The sequence below is a fragment of the Parasteatoda tepidariorum genome, chromosome 4 (assembly GCF_982258835.1).
Source record: "Parasteatoda tepidariorum strain Cologne lab strain chromosome 4, Ptep-v5.0, whole genome shotgun sequence".
In the NCBI taxonomy this organism is placed as follows: Eukaryota; Metazoa; Arthropoda; class Arachnida; order Araneae; family Theridiidae; genus Parasteatoda; species Parasteatoda tepidariorum.
The window spans coordinates 35811570-35832647 of NC_141758.1; the positions used below are offsets into that span (position 1 = coordinate 35811570).

General features: G+C 30.0%; 2 long non-coding RNA genes across 3 annotated transcripts in view; both read left to right on the forward strand.

The window, feature by feature from the left end:
- Positions 1 to 13430, forward strand: part of LOC147810888 (uncharacterized) — a 32003-nt gene extending 18573 nt beyond the window's left edge. Inside the window, exon 3 of one of the 2 annotated variants that reach the window (XR_015432864.1) lies at positions 13310 to 13430. This is a non-coding gene — a long non-coding RNA (uncharacterized LOC147810888). Of the gene's footprint in view, positions 1 to 9520; positions 9644 to 13309 lie in introns of those variants that run through there. The other variant, XR_015432865.1, reaches the window with a different exon arrangement.
- Positions 12651 to 13239, forward strand: LOC147810889 (uncharacterized). The gene is made up of 3 exons (XR_015432863.1): positions 12651 to 12770; positions 12864 to 12992; positions 13087 to 13239. It is a non-coding gene; the product is annotated as an uncharacterized LOC147810889 (long non-coding RNA).
- Positions 13431 to 21078: the final 7648 nt, after the last annotated feature.

The window sequence follows — 21078 nt, forward strand, 5'->3', positions numbered from 1 at the left end:
AGAAACTATGTCCTCGTGTGATAAAAGACGAGATTACAATAATATAAAACATATACCTAACTTTGTTAAAAACTATTTTCTTCTATGAAAACTAGAATAGTAGAAGTAATTCGGAAAAAAAAAGACTCTTACACAGGCTTCTCAATTTTTACATTTCTTAAATATTATTTTTTTTATGTTGACTTCAATTGAAACCCTAATTTTGTGCCGCACCACTTTTTTCAGATAATTGCAAAATTAGAATTCCTGTTTGTTGCGTTACCTTTTAACAACTTTAAAATTAATTATAAAATAATATTTAAATCCCTTTTATTTTTATTTTTGAATTTTTTTTTCACTAGTCTTTAAGTTTTTATTCAAATTATAATTATGCAAAAATTAAAATTATACAAAAATTGAATTTTGTTCAAACATTAGGATAGCACATTGATCTAACGGAAATTTCTTGGAAAGAGCAACAAATAATAATAAATAATTTTTTAAAATTATTTTAACTTTATTAATTGCTTTGGTACATGCTTGTGCATGTTGATTAACATCGATTGATTATTTACTTTCCTATTTTCTACCCCATGCGCTGAACTGGTATTCGGCTTGTAAATGAATAAAAAATTTAAACTGGGGAGTTTTTCCGGATGATGCAGATGCAACTGTGCAATGTGACTCAAAATGGGAATCAGTAGAATAAGCAGCAAATACAATTATTACATTAATGTCAATTAAAAATTGAGTTGTGGTGAGTCGTAAGTTTGTAATTTACTTCAGGCGAGGAAATATATTTGTCCTCAAAAACTGCCTTGAGAGCTAGGCTTGTTAGTCTAAAATAGCTAAATATTTTTTTAATAAAAATACTATTTATTTCAATTATAGTAGCATACTAGAATTAAAAAAAAGAACAGAGTTCAGTAAGTAAAATTTTTGCTAAATAGGCAAAAACTGCAGAATAGTGCATGATAACAACATTTTGACAAATAAATATTTTATTTATTGATAATTTCTATTTTTACTTTCCATTTCTTTATTAAATGATTATTTCTTCTTTTTCTAATACAATTTTTTATAAAAAAAGCATTATTTAAAAACAAAATTTCATCAATTTTATTTTTAACTTTTGAACCTTTCATATTTTTGTATTCTTTATTTGATTACTGTATAATGTATGAAATACTGCAAATTTATTCTATGATTAAAAAATGAATTGTATCATAGAAACGACTAAAACTTTACAAATTGATAATACTTTGAATTTCTTTGATATTTTTAACTAATTAAAAGATTTAGCCCCTGAGAGATTGTTGATTGATACATTATTTATTACAATACTATATATTAAATAATTAAAAATATGAAAAAATTAAAACATATAAAGTATTAAAAATATATGAAGTAATCATGTATCACATATCATTTTTATGTATCACGTATGTCCCTTTTTCAAAAGTCTCAATTGAAAAATAAGCATAATTTCTTTAAATAATACATTGAGGTAAAAGTAAAGTTACTTAAATCCAATATGCACAGTGTCTTAAAAATATAGTTTCATTTTGAAAAGAACATTTTGTCTGTTAAAGTTTTTGATGAGAATGACATGAAATTTATAAATGCATAATATTATGTCATGCAATCCTACGTGATTAAACAATCATGAATGAGATAAATTTTTTGGGGCATATTTCAACATTTTAAATTGTAGCGGAATTTTTTAAAAAAAAATGTAAGGAAAAAGTCATAATACGTTTTGCTAAACGAAAAAAAAATTTTTTTACTATGAATTTGAATTGATCTGGATTTCTGAGATGAAAGATACAACATTAATAATAATACTGGAGAAACTATCTTTAATATTGGTTTCAGTAGAGATCATCATGATTAAAATAAATATATTTATAAAACTCTAAATTGCAAAAAAAAAAAAAAAAAAAAAAATTTGAGAAATTCAAGAATATTAAAGCAGTTTTAAGTTTAGCCATTTTCTCATCTTGTTCCTGTTCAAAACGTTTTAAAAATCGAAATTGTTGTCTTTAAAAAGGAAAATAAAATTTTATTCAGTTGATTGACAGAACTATAGTATTCATATTTTGAAGAAATGATAAATTATAATAATTGTGATGGGAATAATTTTTATGCCCATTTTATTCAATGTATTTCTCTTATTATTATTTTCAAGCAAAGCAACAGACAAGATGAGATATTTTTTTTTTTTTTTTGGATCGCATGATTAATTTTGGTAACCATAAAAACTTCATATAAATGTACACGAAAAAATAAAAAAGACAGCACATAGTACTCTTATTTTCCTTCCTCTATCGACAGTATTTATAGTTTCAGTATTAAAAATTTAAAAATTATTACTTTTAATTCAGAAAAAATATTTGTTGAAAATACCAAATTATGAAAATGTTTATTAGCACAAAATAATTACTTTAAAAATCCCATATTATTTTGATAAAAACAAAATAAATAAAATTACATGAAGTAATCATTAAACACTCATACAATAAATTAAGTTTAACAATTTGTCCCATTCTTAAAAAAAATATTTTTATTAGTTTTTTTTACCGTAATAAAATTCTATGAATTTTTTTAGGAAACTTTAGCATTTAAAGTAATTCTTCATTGTTTTAATTAATTAAAATGCAAGTTAGTGATAATTATTTATATTTGAACATAAATAATCAATGTTTATATAATTTTTTTAATTAAAATTTTTTGTTAATTTTATAAATGTCCTTATAAACATAAACGTGACATTAAATTTCTGAATGAAAACAAAGTTATAGAAAGGTCATTAAAATTCTAAGTTTCGATTTATAATTTTAAAAATTAAAAAGTTACATTGATTTGACAAATATAAATAAAAAGTAGGTCCGTGCGTTCAAAATAAATTCATGCGCAATGAGCAGTAAAACCATGAAATGATGTACTGTATAAATAAATTTAATAAACAAACTATAAAACAATTCTTGCAAATATATAATAATAAATGTATTAGTAAGTGATTTAATACAAACATTTGCTTACCTCCCCAGAATTTCTTTAATGACTTCTTATTTTCCAACGATAAACATTATTGCAAAAACTTTAAATAAACTTTATTTAAAAAAATAACAACTAATAATTTAAGTTAAAACAATTAATGAAACAAAATATAAAAGTAAACAGAATTACTACTTAAATTTATCAAAATTTCGAACTGACTGGAAATGTCTAGTTTAAATAATGATGGAATAACACTGTGAGCGCTTATACGTAAGAGAAGATTTGGAATGATTCTATTTCAGAGAAATTTTCTTAACAAAACCACCAAAAAAAAAAAAAAAAAAACAAATAAAATAGAAAATGTCTACAAGAATCTTTCCCTACTGAAATCCCCCCTAGAAATTCTAGATAATTGCTTGTTTGAGACAATTTATGAATAGGTAGGGGTCTGTTGATATTTGACATTTTAAAAAAGAGGACAAAAGAGCCCAGGGCCATAAATACGATAAAGATAAGTTAAAAATGCTAACAATTTTCCCGTATCCTAAACTAAGGCGGCTATTTTTGGGTATCAAATGACTATGTGTGTTATGTTGAGGGAGAATCGTCTTTATCAGTTAACAGTGAGAAGGAAAGGTGGGAAGAGTGTTTTATTGCTTATTGAAGGAAAGGGTGGCTGTGACATTTCTTGTAGTTCTCTAAACACCTGTTTTATTTTTTCAGACAGTGCATTTTTCTGTGTGTATTTTATTTTTTACTAATTTTCTTTTAATTATATAATATAATAAGTTGTGCTTTGTAAAAATAAGAGAGAGAGAAATTAAAAGTTATGGAAACAAAACGGAAATATTTTCTCAAAATAATGAACCCTGGCTTCCCAATTATTGGGGGGGTCCGGACCCCTCGGACCCCTATGGTTCCGACGCCAGTGGTCTTTAATGTACAATACCTGTTATTCTCAACTTGCAATTTAATTAATTGCGATAATTTTTTTTATCAGTAAATGAGATGTTTCTTAGATAAGATGTTCTTTATATATACTTTTTGTAAAACCTTATATTTATGAATATGAGAATAATTCTTAATTTATTTTATTCATTTTAAGTACTTAGTTTTCTTTCAGCAATTTAAAAGTTACATTGCTTATTTAATGAACAATTTTTTTTCTCCAATCCTTTTATCACAATGTCTAATTAATTTTTAATTTTATTAGAGTGTATGGTTAACTTAATTCTGTTTAGCGTATTTTTGGTTCACATATTTTATGTTCAATGAATTCAATGTATGATTATCTCAAACATAGTGCGTTCTAAACGACGTTTCCAATCAAAATTTCATAATTATGTTGATATTACTAATTGACAATGTATTTATTTATGGCTAAATGCAATCGAATTTTACTTTTGATTCCAATTTAATGTTATAATTTCTTCTTTTATGTCATTTTAAACGACAATTATTAGTAATTGTATTTACTTTCTTTTTGTTTTATTTAGTCTTATTCGTTTTTTTCTTCCTCGCTTTAGTTGCGTCACAATATGTTTGAGATCCATGTTTTAATTTTTTTTTAAACTTTCACTGATGTTTCCAATTTGTTGCCCTTAACAATATTTGCTCACCATATAATCATTTGTTATTAGTGTTGATTTAAATTGTTTTTTTTTTGTGCTTATACGAACTATTACTGCTGTTTCTGTGTTTTTCTTTCCAGTGTTCATGAAAGAGTTATGTGAACATGGATTTTCCGCCTGTAACAATTGTTGTTAGCTATGTACAGAAATTCAGAGCTGTGTACAGAAATGGGTGACTCTTTTTACAATTTTATATCTTTTTCTACTTTTACTTTCTAATGCTAAGTTTTGATTTTTTATTTTATGGTCTTAATTTTGAGACAAGTTTTTTAAAAAAAAAATAATTTTTTCGTTATTTCGAATTTTAGGCAATTTCTGTCTTCATACTTTTCGGAACATTTGTTGTTTGAGGAAAATTCTTATATTTTGATTTTTAATTAATATTTGTTTAAAATTAAAATTTTCTTACGACTTCGAAAATTTTATAAAAATTTCCGGTCTGTCCGGGTATTGTCACATATACACATAATGTAATGTGACAATTTTATTTCTAATTTTATTTAAGCCTTCAATTTTTCTTTAAACGTTATTTCCTCTTTTTTTATTTTAGCAATCTTTTTAACTTTCTTGGTGACCTTTCTCAGGGTCGTTGCGGTCATCGCACTTCCTGTGGGGAAAGTTAACCAACCCCTCTATTCACGCCTTTCTTTTTCCTCTTTTAATTTTAGGGGGGCTAACTAGCCAATCCCTTTACTTTAAATTTCAAACTCTCCGCCTCTTTAAATTTAATTGGTCGTAGTTTTTCTGGTCTACCCGAGTTAAGGAATTTTTAAGTCTTTTTTGGATACAGGCTTTTTCTCTCGAGCCTTCTGGCTGGTTCCTTGTTCTCCGAGATGCGGACTTTGGTCCGTATCGAGGGATTTCTTTTTAAATTTTTTTTTAAACCTATATCTTAAATTAAATCCGTAGCTGTAATCAATTTCTGAAAAATTTAAAATCGAAATGTTATACCTTTAATTTTTCTTTAACATTAAAAGCCCTCTCAAATTTAAGCTTTCTTCTCATATTTATTTAACGGTTAAATTACTCGTTCTTTTATATATAACTTTGTGCATGACGCCTTTGGTTTCTTTAAATTCTCTTGTCACCCATTTCCTTCTAAAAGATATATTTTTCCTGTGCCATATAATGTGTTGGAATCATATTGCTTGTTTGTTACGCAATAATCAAAATAAGTAGTTTTACAAAAATAAATGTTTAGTTGAACAGAATGTTTTGTATGATTTTTAGTTTCACCTTTATAGCTACTATTTATCGCCTTTTTTACTTCTGTATGTGGTGAGTACCTTTTTATTGTTATGGGCATGCATATATGTGAATTTAATTTTTCATTGGAAACATCAGCTTACTGTATTAAATCATATATATATATTGTGGATATAGCATGACTTTACCTTATTTATCTTTAATATTTAATTTATTTTAGTTTCACCCTTTTTCCAAATTTGGTGATACCAAATCATCCAATTTGTTCAAACCTCACACTTTGTGACCCTTTGAACCTATTGGGTTATTGTTATCCCACATTAGCATTGTACTACCACTTTCCTTAACGATCACATTCCCTTTAATTTATTTTAATTACCTTTTTGTATATTTCGGCCTTAATTTCTTTTATCACGATATTTCAATTATCTAACTTTTTTTTAATCATGACTATATCCAATTACTAGTACTTTACCAAATATTTCAATCTATTAATTATAATACATAAACAAATTTACTTTATCTTATACGCACCAAATAATTTTTTATTATTAACTTTTACAGTATGTTTTATTCTTTTTTCCAGGTTCAGAAGGGAAATATTTCTCCAATGAAGAAAGACTGTCATGGAAGAGATGGAAGAAGGTAGAGGATCCTCCCTAATGGAACGAAAAATGACAATCATTCTGATGTTGGAGATATCCCTTTTGAAAGTATGTTAATATTTATTACTCATCTCGCCAAAAAACGAATTTTTTTCATATTAGATAATGTTTAACGCAAAGTATGTTTTATTCTTTTTTCCAGGTTCAGAAGGGAAATATTTCTCCAATGAAGAAAGACTGTCATGGAAGAGATGGAAGAAGGTAGAGGATCCTCCCTAATGGAACGAAAAATGACAATCATTCTGATGTTGGAGAGATATCCCTTTTGAAAGTATGTTAATATTTATTACTCATCTCGCCAAAAAACGATTTTTTTTTCATATTAGATAATGCTTAACGCAAAGTATGTTTTATTCTTTTTTCCAGGTTCAGAAGGGAAATATTTCTCCAATGAAGAAAGACTGTCATGGAAGAGATGGAAGAAGGTAGAGGATCCTCCCTAATGGAACGTAAAATGACAATCATTCTGATGTTGGAGAGATATCCCTTTTGAAAGTATGTTAATATTTATTACTCATCTCGCCAAAAAACGAATTTTTTTCATATTAGATAATGTTTAACGCAAAGTATGTTTTATTCTTTTTTCCAGGTTCAGAAGGGAAATATTTCTCCAATGAAGAAAGACTGTCATGGAAGAGATGGAAGAAGGTAGAGGATCCTCCCTAATGGAACGAAAAATGACAATCATTCTGATGTTGGAGATATCCCTTTTGAAAGTATGTTAATATTTATTACTCATCTCGCCAAAAAACGAATTTTTTTCATATTAGATAATGTTTAACGCAAAGTATGTTTTATTCTTTTTTCCAGGTTCAGAAGGGAAATATTTCTCCAATGAAAAAAGACTGTCATGGAAGAGATGGAAGAAGGTAGAGGATCCTCCCTAATGGAACGAAAAATGACAATCATTCTGATGTTGGAGATATATCCCTTTTGAAAGTATGTTAATATTTATTATTCATCTCGCCAAAAAACAAATTTTTTTCATATTAGATAATGTTTAACGCAAAGTATGTTTTATTCTTTTTTCCAGGTTCAGAAGGGAAATATTTCTCCAATGAAGAAAGACTGTCATGGAAGAGATGGAAGAAGGTAGAGGATCCTCCCTAATGGAACGAAAAATGACAATCGATGTTATAGAGATATCCCTTTTGAAAGTATGTTAATATTTATTACTCATCTCCCCAAAAAACGAATTTTTTTCATATTAGATAATGTTTAACGCAAAGTATGTTTTAATCTTTTTTCCAGATTCAGAAGGGAAATATTTCTCCAATAAAGAAAGACTGTCATGGAAGAGATGGAAGAAGGTAGAGGATCCTCCCTAATGGAACAAAAAATGACAATCATTCAGATGTTGGAGAGATATCCCTTTTGAAACTATGCTAATATTTATTACTCATCTCGCCAAAAAAACGAATTTTTTTCATATTAGATAATGTTTAACGCAAAGTATGTTTTATTCTTTTTTCCTGGTTCAGAAGGGAAATATTTCTCCAATGAAGAAAGACTGTCATGGAAGAGATGGAAGAAGGTAGAGGATCCTCCCTAATGGAACGAAAAATGACAATCATTCTGATGTTGGAGAGTTATTCCTTTTGAAAGTATGTTAATATTTATTACTCATCTCGCCAAAAACGAATTTGTTTCATATTAGATAATGTTTAACGCAAAGTATGTTTTTTTCTTTTTTCCAGGTTCAGAAGGGAAATATTTCTCCAATGAAGAAAGACTGTCATGGAAGAGATGGAAGAAGGTAGAGGATCCTCCCTAATGGAACGAAAAATGACAATCATTCTGATGTTGGAGAGATATCCCTTTTGAAAGTATGTTAATATTTATTACTCATCTCGCCAAAAAACGAATTTTTTTCATATTAGATAATGTTTAATGCAAAGTATGTTTTATTCTTATTTCCAGGTTCAGAAGGGAAATATTTCTCCAATGAAGAAAAACTGTCATGGAAGAGATGGAAGAAGGTAGAGGATCCTCCCTAATGGAACGAAAAATGACAATCATTCTGATGTTGGAGAGATATCCCTTTTGAAAGTGTGTTAATATTTATTACTCATCTCGCCAAAAAACGAATTTATTTTTTTCATATTAGATAATGTTTAACGCAAAGTATGTTTTATTCTTTTTTCCAGGTTCAGAAGGGAAATATTTCTCCAATGAAGAAAGACTGTCATGGAAGAGATGGAAGAAGGTAGAGGATCCTCTCTAATGGAACGAAAAATGACAATCATTCTGATGTTGGAGAGATATCCCTTTTGAAAGTATGTTAATATTTATTACTCATCTCGCCAAAAAACGAATTTTTTTCATATTAGATAATGTTTAACGCAAAGTATGTTTTATTCTTTTTTCCAGGTTCAGAAGGGAAATATTTCTCCAATGAAGAAAGACTGTCATGGAAGAGATGGAAGAAGGAAGAGGATCCTCCATAATGGAACAAAAAATGACAATCATTCTGATGTTGGAGAGATATCCCTTTTGAAAGTATGTTAATATTTATTACTCATCTCGCCAAAAAACGAATTTTTTTCATATTAGATAATGTTTAACGCAAAGTATGTTTTATTCTTGATTCCTGGTTCAGAAGGGAAATATTTCTCCAATGAAGAAAGACTGTCGTGGAAGAGATGGAAGAAGGTAGAGGACCCTCCCTAATGGAACGAAAAATGACAATCATTCTGATGTTGGAGAGATATCCCTTTTGAAAGTATGTTAATATTTATTACTCATCTCGCCAAAAAACGAATTTTTTTCATATTAGATAATGTTTAATGCAAAGTATGTTTTATTCTTATTTCCAGGTTCAGAAGGGAAATATTTCTCCAATGAAGAAAGACTGTCATGGAAGAGATGGAAGAAGGTAGAGGATCCTCTCTAATGGAACGAAAAATGACAATCATTCTGATGTTGGAGAGATATCCCTTTTGAAAGTATGTTAATATTTATTACTCATCTCGCCAAAAAACGAATTTTTTTCATATTATATAATGTTTAACGCAAAGTATGTTTTATTCTTTTTTCCAGGTTCAGAAGGGAAATATTTCTCCAATGAAGAAAGACTGTCATGGAAGAGAGGGAAGAAGGTAGAGGATCCTCCCTAATGGAACAAAAAATGACAATCATTCTGATGTTGGAGAGATATCCCTATTGAAAGTATGTTAATATTTATTACTCATCTCGCCAAAAAACGAATTTTTTTCATATTAGATAATATTTAACTCAAAGTATGTTTTATTCTTTTTTCCCGGTTCAGAAGGGAAATATTTCTCCAATGAAGAAAGACTGTCGTGGAAGAGATGGAAGAAGGTAGAGGATCCTCCCTAATGGAACGAAAAATGACAATCATTCTGATGTTGGAGAGTTATCCCTTTTGAAAGTATGTTAATATTTATTACTCATCTCGCCAAAAAACGAATTTGTTTCATATTAGATAATGTTTAACGCAAAGTATGTTTTATTCTTTTTTCCTGGTTCAGAAGGGAAATATTTCTCAAATGAAGAAAGACTGTCATGGAAGAGATGGAAGAAGGTAGAGGATCCTCCCTAATGGAACGAAAAATGACAATCATTCTGATGTTGGAGAGATATCCCTTTTGAAAGTATGTTAATATTTATTACTCATCTCGCCAAAAAACGAATTTTTTTCCTATTAGATAATGTTTAATGCAAAGTATGTTTTATTCTTTTTTCCAGGTTCAGAAGGGAAATATTTCTCCAATGAAAAAAGACTGTCATGGAAGAGATGGAAGAAGGTAGAGGATCCTCCCTAATGGAACGAAAAATGACAATCATTCTGATGTTGGAGAGATATCCCTTTTGAAAGTATGTTAATATTTATTACTCATCTCGCCAAAAAACGAATTTTTTTCATATTAGATAATGTTTAACGCAAAGTATGATTTATTCTTTTTTCCAGGTTCAGAAGGGAAATATTTCTCCAATGAAGAAAGACTGTCATGGAAGAGATGGAAGAAGGTAGAGGATCCTCCCTAATGGAACGAAAAATGACAATCATTCTGATGCTATAGATATATCCCTTTTGAAAGTATGTTAATATTTATTACTCATCTCGCCAAAAAACGAATTTTTTTCATATTAGATAATGTTTAACGCAAAGTATGTTTTATTCTTTTTTCCAGATTCAGAAGGGAAATATTTCTCCAATGAAGAAAGACTGTCATGGAAGAGATGGAAGAAGGTAGAGGATCCTCCCTAATGGAACAAAAAATGACAATCATTCTGATGTTGGAGATATATCCCTTTTGAAAGTATGTTAATATTTATTACTCATCTCGCCAAAAAACGAATTTTTTTCATATTAGATAATGTTTAACGCAAAGTATGTTTTATTCTTTTTTCCTGGTTCAGAAGGGAAATATTTCTCCAATGAAGAAAGACTGTCGTGGAAGAGATGGAAGAAGGTAGAGGATCCTCCCTAATGGAACGAAAAATGACAATCATTCTGATGTTGGAGAGTTATCCCTTTTGAAAGTATGTTAATATTTATTACTCATCTCGCCAAAAACGAATTTGTTTCATATTAGATAATGTTTAACGCAAAGTATGTTTTATTCTTTTATCCAAGTTCAGAAGGGAAATATTTCTCCAATGAAGAAAGACTGTCATGGAAGAGATGGAAGAAGGTAGAGGATCCTCCCTAATGGAACGAAAAATGACAATCATTCTGATGTTGGAGAGATATCCCTTTTGAAAGTATGTTAATATTTATTACTCATCTCGCCAAAAAACGAATTTGTTTCATATTAGATAATGTTTAACGCAAAGTATGTTTTATTCTTTTTTCCAGGTTCAGAAGGGAAATATTTCTCCAATGAAGAAAGACTGTCATGGAAGAGATGGAAGAAGGTAGAGGATCCTCCCTAATGGAACGAAAAATGACAATCATTCTGATGTTGGAGAGATATCCCTTTTGAAAGTATGTTAATATTTATTACTCATCTCGCCAAAAAACGAATTTTTTTCATATTAGATAATGTTTAACGCAAAGTATGTTTTATTCTTTTTTCCAGATTCAGAAGGGAAATATTTCTCCAATGAAGAAAGACTGTCATGGAAGAGATGGAAGAAGGTAGAGGATCCTCCCTAATGGAACGAAAAATGACAATCATTCTGATGTTGGAGAGATATCCCTTTTGAAAGTATGTTAATATTTATTACTCATCTCGCCAAAAAACGAATTTTTTTCATATTAGATAATGTTTAACGCAAAGTATGTTTTATTCTTTTTTCCAGGTTCAGAAGGGAAATATTTCTCCAATGAAGAAAGACTGTCATGGAAGAGATGGAAGAAGGTAGAGGATCCTCCCTAATGGAACGAAAAATGACAATCATTCTGATGTTATAGAGATATCCCTTTTGAAAGTATGTTAATATTTATTACTCATCTCGCCAAAAAACGAATTTTTTTCATATTAGATAATGTTTAACGCAAAGTATGTTTTATTCTTTTTTCCAGGTTCAGAAGGGAAATATTTCTCCAATGAAGAAAGACTGTCATGGAAGAGATGGAAGAAGGTAGAGGATCCTCCCTAATGGAACGAAAAATGACAATCATTCTGATGTTGGAGATATATCCCTTTTGAAAGTATGTTAATATTTATTACTCATCTCGCCAAAAAACGAATTTTTTTCATATTAGATAATGTTTAACGCAAAGTATGTTTTATTCTTTTTTCCAGGTTCAGAAGGGAAATATTTCTCCAATGAAGAAAGACTGTCAAGGAAGAGATGGAAGAAGGTAGAGGATCCTCCCTAATGGAACGAAAAATGACAATCATTCTGATGTTATAGAGATATCCCTTTTGAAAGTATGTTAATATTTATTACTCATCTCGCCAAAAAACGAATTTTTTTCATATTAGATAATGTTTAACGCAAAGTATGTTTTATTCTTTTTTCCAGATTCAGAAGGGAAATATTTCTCCAATGAAGAAAGACTGTCATGGAAGAGATGGAAGAAGGTAGAGGATCCTCCCTAATGGAACAAAAAATGACAATCATTCTGATGTTGGAGAGATATCCCTTTTGAAAGTATGTTAATATTTATTACTCATCTCGCCAAATAACGAATTTTTTTCATATTAGATAATGTTTAACGCAAAGTATGTTTTATTCTTTTTTCCAGGTTCAGAAGGGAAATATTTCTCCAATGAAGAAAGACTGTCATGGAAGAGATGGAAGAAGGTAGAGGATCCTCCCTAATGGAACGAAAAATGACAATCATTCTGATGTTGGAGAGTTATCCCTTTTGAAAGTATGTTAATATTTATTACTCATCTCGCCAAAAACGAATTTGTTTCATTTTAGATAATGTTTAACGCAAAGTATGTTTTATTCTTTTTTCCAGGTTCAGAAGGGAAATATTTCTCCAATGAAGAAAGACTGTCATGGAAGAGATGGAAGAAGGTAGAGGATCCTCTCTAATGGAACGAAAAATGACAATCATTCTGATGTTGGAGAGATATCCTTTTTGAAAGTATGTTAATATTTATTACTCATCTCACCAAAAAACGAATTTTTTTCATTTTAGATAATGTTTAACGCAAAGTATGTTTTATTCTTTTTTCCAGGTTCAGAAGGGAAATATTTCTCCAATGAAGAAAGACTGTCATGGAAGAGATGGAAGAAGGTAGAGGATCCTCTCTAATGGAACGAAAAATGACAATCATTCTGATGTTGGAGAGATATCCCTTTTGAAAGTATGTTAATATTTATTACTCATCTCGCCAAAAAACGAATTTTTTTCATATTAGATAATGTTTAACGCAAAGTATGTTTTATTCTTTTTTCCAGGTTCAGAGGGGAAATATTTCTCCAATGAAGAAAGACTGTCATGAAAGAGATGGAAGAAGGTAGAGGATCCTCCCTAATGGAACGAAAAATGACAATCATTCTGATGTTGGAGAGATATCCCTTTTGAAAGTATGTTAATATTTATTACTCATCTCACCAAAAAACGAATTTTTTTCATATTAGATAATGTTTAACGCAAAGTATGTTTTATTCTTTTTTCCAGGTTCAGAAGGGAAATATTTCTCCAATGAATAAAGACTGTCATGGAAGAGATGGAAGAAGGTAGAGGATCCTCTCTAATGGAACGAAAAATGACAATCATTCTGATGTTGGAGAGATATCCCTTTTGAAAGTATGTTAATATTTATTACTCATCTCACCAAAAAACGAATTTTTTTCATTTTAGATAATGTTTAACGCAAAGTATGTTTTATTCTTTTTTCCAGGTTCAGAAGGGAAATATTTCTCCAATGAAGAAAGACTGTCATGGAAGAGATGGAAGAAGGTAGAGGATCCTCCCTAATGGAACAAAAAATGACAATCATTCTGATGGTGGAGAGATATCCCTTTTGAAAGTATGTTAATATTTATTACTCATCTCGCCAAAAAACGAATTTTTTTCATATTAGATAATGTTTAATGCAAAGTATGTTTTATTCTTTTTTCCAGGTTCAGAAGGGAAATATTTCTCCGATGAAGAAAGACTGTCATGGAAGAGATGGAAGAAGGTAGAGGATCCTCCCTAATGGAACGAAAAATGACAATCATTCTGATGTTGGAGAGATATCCCTTTTGAAAGTATGTTAATATTTATTACTCATCTCGCCAAAAAACGAATTTTTTTCATATTAGATAATGTTTAACGCAAAGTATGTTTTATTCTTTTTTCCAGGTTCAGAAGGGAAATATTTCTCCAATGAAGAAAGACTGTCATGGAAGAGATGGAAGAAGGTAGAGGATCCTCCCTAATGGAACGAAAAATGACAATCATTCTGATGTTGGAGAGTTATCCCTTTTGAAAGTATGTTAATATTTATTACTCATCTCACCAAAAAACGAATTTTTTTCATTTTAGATAATGTTTAACGCAAAGTATGTTTTATTCTTTTTTCCAGGTTCAGAAGGGAAATATTTCTCCAATGAAGAAAGACTGTCATGGAAGAGATGGAAGAAGGTAGAGGATCCTCCCTAATGGAACGAAAAATGACAATCATTCTGATGTTGGAGAGATATCCCTTTTGAAAGTATGTTAATATTTATTACTCATCTCACCAAAAAACGAATTTTTTTCATTTTAGATAATGTTTAACGCAAAGTATGTTTTATTCTTTTTTCCAGATTCAGAAGGGAAATATTTCTCCAATGAAGAAAGACTGTCATGGAAGAGATGGAAGAAGGTAGAGGATCCTCCCTAATGGAACGAAAAATGACAATCATTCTGATGTTGGAGAGTTATCCCTTTTGAAAGTATGTTAATATTTATTACTCATCTCACCAAAAAACGAATTTTTTTCATTTTAGATAATGTTTAACGCAAAGTATGTTTTATTCTTTTTTCCAGGTTCAGAAGGGAAATATTTCTCCAATGAAGAAAGACTGTCATGGAAGAGATGGAAGAAGGTAGAGGATCCTCCCTAATGGAACGAAAAATGACAATCATTCTGATGTTGGAGAGATATCCCTTTTGAAAGTATGTTAATATTTATTACTCATCTCGCCAAAAAACGAATTTTTTTCATATTAGATAATGTTTAATGCAAAGTATGTTTTATTCTTTTTTCCAGATTCAGAAGGGAAATATTTCTCCAATGAAGAAAGACTGTCATGGAAGAGATGGAAGAAGGTAGAGGATCCTCCCTAATGGAACAAAAAATGACAATCATTCTGATGTTGGAGAGATATCCCTTTTGAAAGTATGTTAATATTTATTACTCATCTCGCCAAATAACGAATTTTTTTCATATTAGATAATGTTTAACGCAAAGTATGTTTTATTCTTTTTTCCAGGTTCAGAAGGGAAATATTTCTCCAATGAAGAAAGACTGTCATGGAAGAGATGGAAGAAGGTAGAGGATCCTCCCTAATGGAACGAAAAATGACAATCATTCTGATGTTGGAGAGTTATCCCTTTTGAAAGTATGTTAATATTTATTACTCATCTCGCCAAAAACGAATTTGTTTCATTTTAGATAATGTTTAACGCAAAGTATGTTTTATTCTTTTTTCCAGGTTCAGAAGGGAAATATTTCTCCAATGAAGAAAGACTGTCATGGAAGAGATGGAAGAAGGTAGAGGATCCTCTCTAATGGAACGAAAAATGACAATCATTCTGATGTTGGAGAGATATCCTTTTTGAAAGTATGTTAATATTTATTACTCATCTCACCAAAAAACGAATTTTTTTCATTTTAGATAATGTTTAACGCAAAGTATGTTTTATTCTTTTTTCCAGGTTCAGAAGGGAAATATTTCTCCAATGAAGAAAGACTGTCATGGAAGAGATGGAAGAAGGTAGAGGATCCTCTCTAATGGAACGAAAAATGACAATCATTCTGATGTTGGAGAGATATCCCTTTTGAAAGTATGTTAATATTTATTACTCATCTCGCCAAAAAACGAATTTTTTTCATATTAGATAATGTTTAACGCAAAGTATGTTTTATTCTTTTTTCCAGGTTCAGAGGGGAAATATTTCTCCAATGAAGAAAGACTGTCATGAAAGAGATGGAAGAAGGTAGAGGATCCTCCCTAATAGAACGAAAAATGACAATCATTCTGATGTTGGAGAGATATCCCTTTTGAAAGTATGTTAATATTTATTACTCATCTCACCAAAAAACGAATTTTTTTCATATTAGATAATGTTTAACGCAAAGTATGTTTTATTCTTTTTTCCAGGTTCAGAAGGGAAATATTTCTCCAATGAATAAAGACTGTCATGGAAGAGATGGAAGAAGGTAGAGGATCCTCTCTAATGGAACGAAAAATGACAATCATTCTGATGTTGGAGAGATATCCCTTTTGAAAGTATGTTAATATTTATTACTCATCTCACCAAAAAACGAATTTTTTTCATTTTAGATAATGTTTAACGCAAAGTATGTTTTATTCTTTTTTCCAGGTTCAGAAGGGAAATATTTCTCCAATGAAGAAAGACTGTCATGGAAGAGATGGAAGAAGGTAGAGGATCCTCCCTAATGGAACAAAAAATGACAATCATTCTGATGGTGGAGAGATATCCCTTTTGAAAGTATGTTAATATTTATTACTCATCTCGCCAAAAAACGAATTTTTTTCATATTAGATAATGTTTAATGCAAAGTATGTTTTATTCTTTTTTCCAGGTTCAGAAGGGAAATATTTCTCCAATGAAGAAAGACTGTCATGGAAGAGATGGAAGAAGGTAGAGGATCCTCCCTTGGAACGAAAAATGACAATCATTCTGATGTTGGAGAGATATCCCTTTTGAAAGTGTGTTAATATTTATTACTCATCTCGCCAAAAAACGAATTTTTTTCATATTAGATAATGTTTAACGCAAAGTATGTTTTATTCTTTTTTCCAGGTTCAGAAGGGAAATATTTCTCCAATGAAGAAAGACTGTCATGGAAGAGATGGAAGAAGGAAGAGGATCCTCCCTTGGAACGAAAAATGACAATCATTCTGATGTTGGAGAGATATCCCTTTTGAAAGTATGTTAATATTTATTACTCATCTCGCCAAAAAACGAATTTTTTTCATATTAGATAATGTTTAACGCAAAGTATGTTTTATTCTTTTTTCCAGGTTCAGAAGGGAAATATTTCTCCAATGAAGAAAGACTGTCATGGAAGAGATGGAAGAAGGAAGAGGATCCTCCCTTGGAACGAAAAATGACAATCATTCTGATGTTGGAGAGATATCCCTTTTGAAAGTATGTTAATATTTATTACTCATCTCGCCAAAAAACGAATTTTTTTCATATTAGATAATGTTTAACGCAAAGTATGTTTTATTCTTTTTTCCAGGTTCAGAAGGGAAATATTTCTCCAATGAAGAAAGACTGTCATGGAAGAGATGGAAGAAGGTAGAGGATCCTCCCTTGGAACGAAAAATGACAATCATTCTGATGTTGGAGAGATATCCCTTTTGAAAGTATGTTAATATTTATTACTCATCTCGCCAAAAAACGAATTTTTTTCATATTAGATAATGTTTAACGCAAAGTATGTTTTATTCTTTTTTCCAGGTTCAGAAGGGAAATATTTCTCCAATGAAGAAAGACTGTCATGGAAGAGAGGGAAGAAGGTAGAGGATCCTCCCTAATGGAACAAAAAATGACAATCATTCTGATGTTGGAGAGATATCCCTTTTGAAAGTATGTTATTATTTATTACTCATCTCGCCAAAAAACGAATTTTTTTCATATTAGATAATGTTTAACTCAAAGTATGTTTTATTCTTTTTTCCTGGTTCAGAAGGGAAATATTTCTCCAATGAAGAAAGACTGTCGTGGAAGAGATGGAAGAAGGTAGAGGATCCTCCCTAATGGAACGAAAAATGACAATCATTCTGATGTTGGAGAGATATCCCTTTTGAAAGTATTTTAATATTTGTTACTCATCTCGCCAAAAAACGAATTTTTTTCATATTAGATAATGTTTAACGCAAAGTATGTTTTATTCTTTTTTCCTGGTTCAGAAGGGAAATATTTCTCCAATGAAGAAAGACTGTCATAGAAGAGATGAAAGAAGGTAGAGGATCCTACCTAAGGGAACGAAAAATGACAATCATTCTGATGTTGGAGAGGTATCCCTTTTGAAAGTATGTTAATATTTATTACTCATCTCGCCAAAAAACGAATTTTTTTCATATTAGATAATGTTTAACGCAAAGTATGTTTTATTCTTTTTTCCAGGTTCAGAAGGGAAATATTTCTCCAATGAAGAAAGACTGTCATGGAAGAGATGGAAGAAGGTAGAGGATCCTCTCTAATGGAACGAAAAATGACAATCATTCTTATGTTGGAGAGATATCCCTTTTGAAAGTATGTTAATATTTATTACTCATCTCGCCAAAAAACGAATTTTTTTCATATTAGATAATGTTTAACGCAAAGTATGTTTTATTCTTTTTTCCAGGTTCAGAAGGGAAATATTTCTCCAATGAAGAAAGACTGTCATGGAAGAGATGGAAGAAGGTAGAGGATCCTCCCTAATGGAACGAAAAATGACAATCATTCTGATGTTGGAGAGATATCCCTTTTGAAAGTATGTTAATATTTGTTACTCATCTCGCCAAAAAACGAATTTTTTTCATATTAGATAATGTTTAATGCAAAGTATGTTTTATTCTTTTTTCCAGGTTCAGAAGGGAAATATTTCTCCAATGAAGAAAGACTGTCATGGAAGAGATGGAAGAAGGTAGAGGATCCTCCCTAATGGAACGAAAAATGACAATCATTCTGATGTTGAGATATCCCTTTTGAAAGTATGTTAATACTTTTTACTCATCTCGCCAAAAAACGAATTTTTTTCATATTAGATAATGTTTAACGCAAAGTATGTTTTATTCTTTTTTCCAGGTTCAGAAGGGAAATATTTCTCCAATGAAGAAAGACTGTCATGGAAAGATTATGCCCAATAATCCTGTAATAACTTATCAAACTCTAACATCAAAGCTGCAGATTTATTGACGAATTTGGAGTTGCAGAGTAAGGCAGGATGGGGTTCCATTGTGTACCCTATTTAAAGCCGCTAAAATGAGATAGAAGCTTGAGGCTCATTAAGTAGCCAGATAACAATGGTTTCGTGTGAAGATCCAAACTGTTTGATGCGAAGAGCCAATCTGTTATATGTGAAGAGCCAAACTGTTATTTCCAAGTAACCCTAGGACACTGTAAATCAAGAAAGTATTTACCCTTGCAACATTTTGAAGGTAGTACACTGTAAATATTCTTTTAATGTTAAACATAAATCGAGATAATTATATTTTGTTAGAGTTTTAAATTTTGCGACAGAAAAAGAAGGAGCAAAATACGTTTTTATTTTTTTTCATGTTAAAACTAAATCGAAATAATTATATTTCGTAACAGTTTTAAATTTTGCGACATAAAAAGAAAGAGCAAAATGCGTTTTTATATTTTATAATGTTAAAACTAAATCGAGATAATTATATTTTGTAAGTCTTAAATTTTGCGTCATAAAAAGAAGGAACAAAATACATTTTTATTTTTTTAATGTTAAAACTAAATCGAGATAATTATATTTTGTAAGAGTTTTAAATTTTGCAACATAAAACGAAAGAGCAAAATGCGTTTTTATATTTTATAATGTTAAAACTAAATCGAGATAATTATATTTTGTAAGTCTTAAATTTTGCGTCATAAAAAGAAGGAACAAAATACATTTTTATATTTTTTAATTTTGAAACTAAATCGAGATAATCATAGTTTGTAAGAGTTTTAAATTTTGCGACAGAAAAAGAAGGAGCAAAATACGTTTTTATTTTTTTTCATGTTAAAACTAAATCGAAATAATTATATTTCGTAACAGTTTTAAATTTTGCGACATAAAAAGAAAGAGCAAAATGCGTTTTTATATTTTATAATGTTAAAACTAAATCGAGATAATTATATTTTGTAAGTCTTAAATTTTGCGTCATAAAAAGAAGGAACAAAATACATTTTTATTTTTTTAATGTTAAAACTAAATCGAGATAATTATATTTTGTAAGAGTTTTAAATTTTGCAACATAAAACGAAAGAGCAAAATGCGTTTTTATATTTTATAATGTTAAAACTAAATCGAGATAATTATATTTTGTAAGTCTTAAATTTTGCGTCATAAAAAGAAGGAACAAAATACATTTTTATATTTTTTAATTTTGAAACTAAATCGAGATAATCATAGTTTGTAAGAGTTTTAAATTTTGCGACAGAAAAAGAAGGAACAAAATACGTTTTTATTTTTTTTAATGTTAAAACTAAATTGAGATAATTATATTTTGTAAGAGTTTTAAATTTTGCGACATAAAAAGAAAGAGCAAAATACGTTTTTATATTTTTTAATATTAAAACGATTTTTAATGTTAATGAGTTTTAAATTTTGCGACAGTAAAAGACAAGATATCTCCTGGATGAAGTATTGGGAGAAATATGCTTTCTTTGAAAACTTTTTGATGGAATCAACCTGCATTTGCGTTACATGTAGAGGAAAACCACACAAACCTGCCTCGGTTAGCCTGACAGCAAGGGGACTCTATCCCAAGATCCGTCTACTACTGAGGGATATTTTACGTCAGCACTGTGGTCGGCGTGATCCGGCTGCGGAATTCGTATCGACCAGCCACGTCTAGGATTCGAACCCAGTTCTCCTCATTAGATTGCGAACGCTCTATCCCCTGAACCACCACGGCTCAAAAATTTAAAGTAGTAGAGATTTTGAATACGATTCCCACCTTCTTGTTTTTTAACTATGGTGGAATTCAAGTTAACAAGTTGCATTCTGAAAAGTCCCGCAATTCTATGACTTTAGCGGAATGATAGGGAATCTTTCTGGCATCGGGAGAACAGGGGTAAGTTTCTTGGTTTTCCCCTCCATGTAGCCCCGTTTGGGGTTAGCTTCACTCAAAAAGTCTTCCGATACGACAATTTTGTCTCAGTACTACAAAAGGTTTTATTTCGGATGGGTTTCAAATCTTCCTATATTCAAAAGTTAATAAATACTTTATTCGAAACTTCTAGAATTGTTACGCTCAGACCACATAAAATGAAAATGTCCACACTGTCA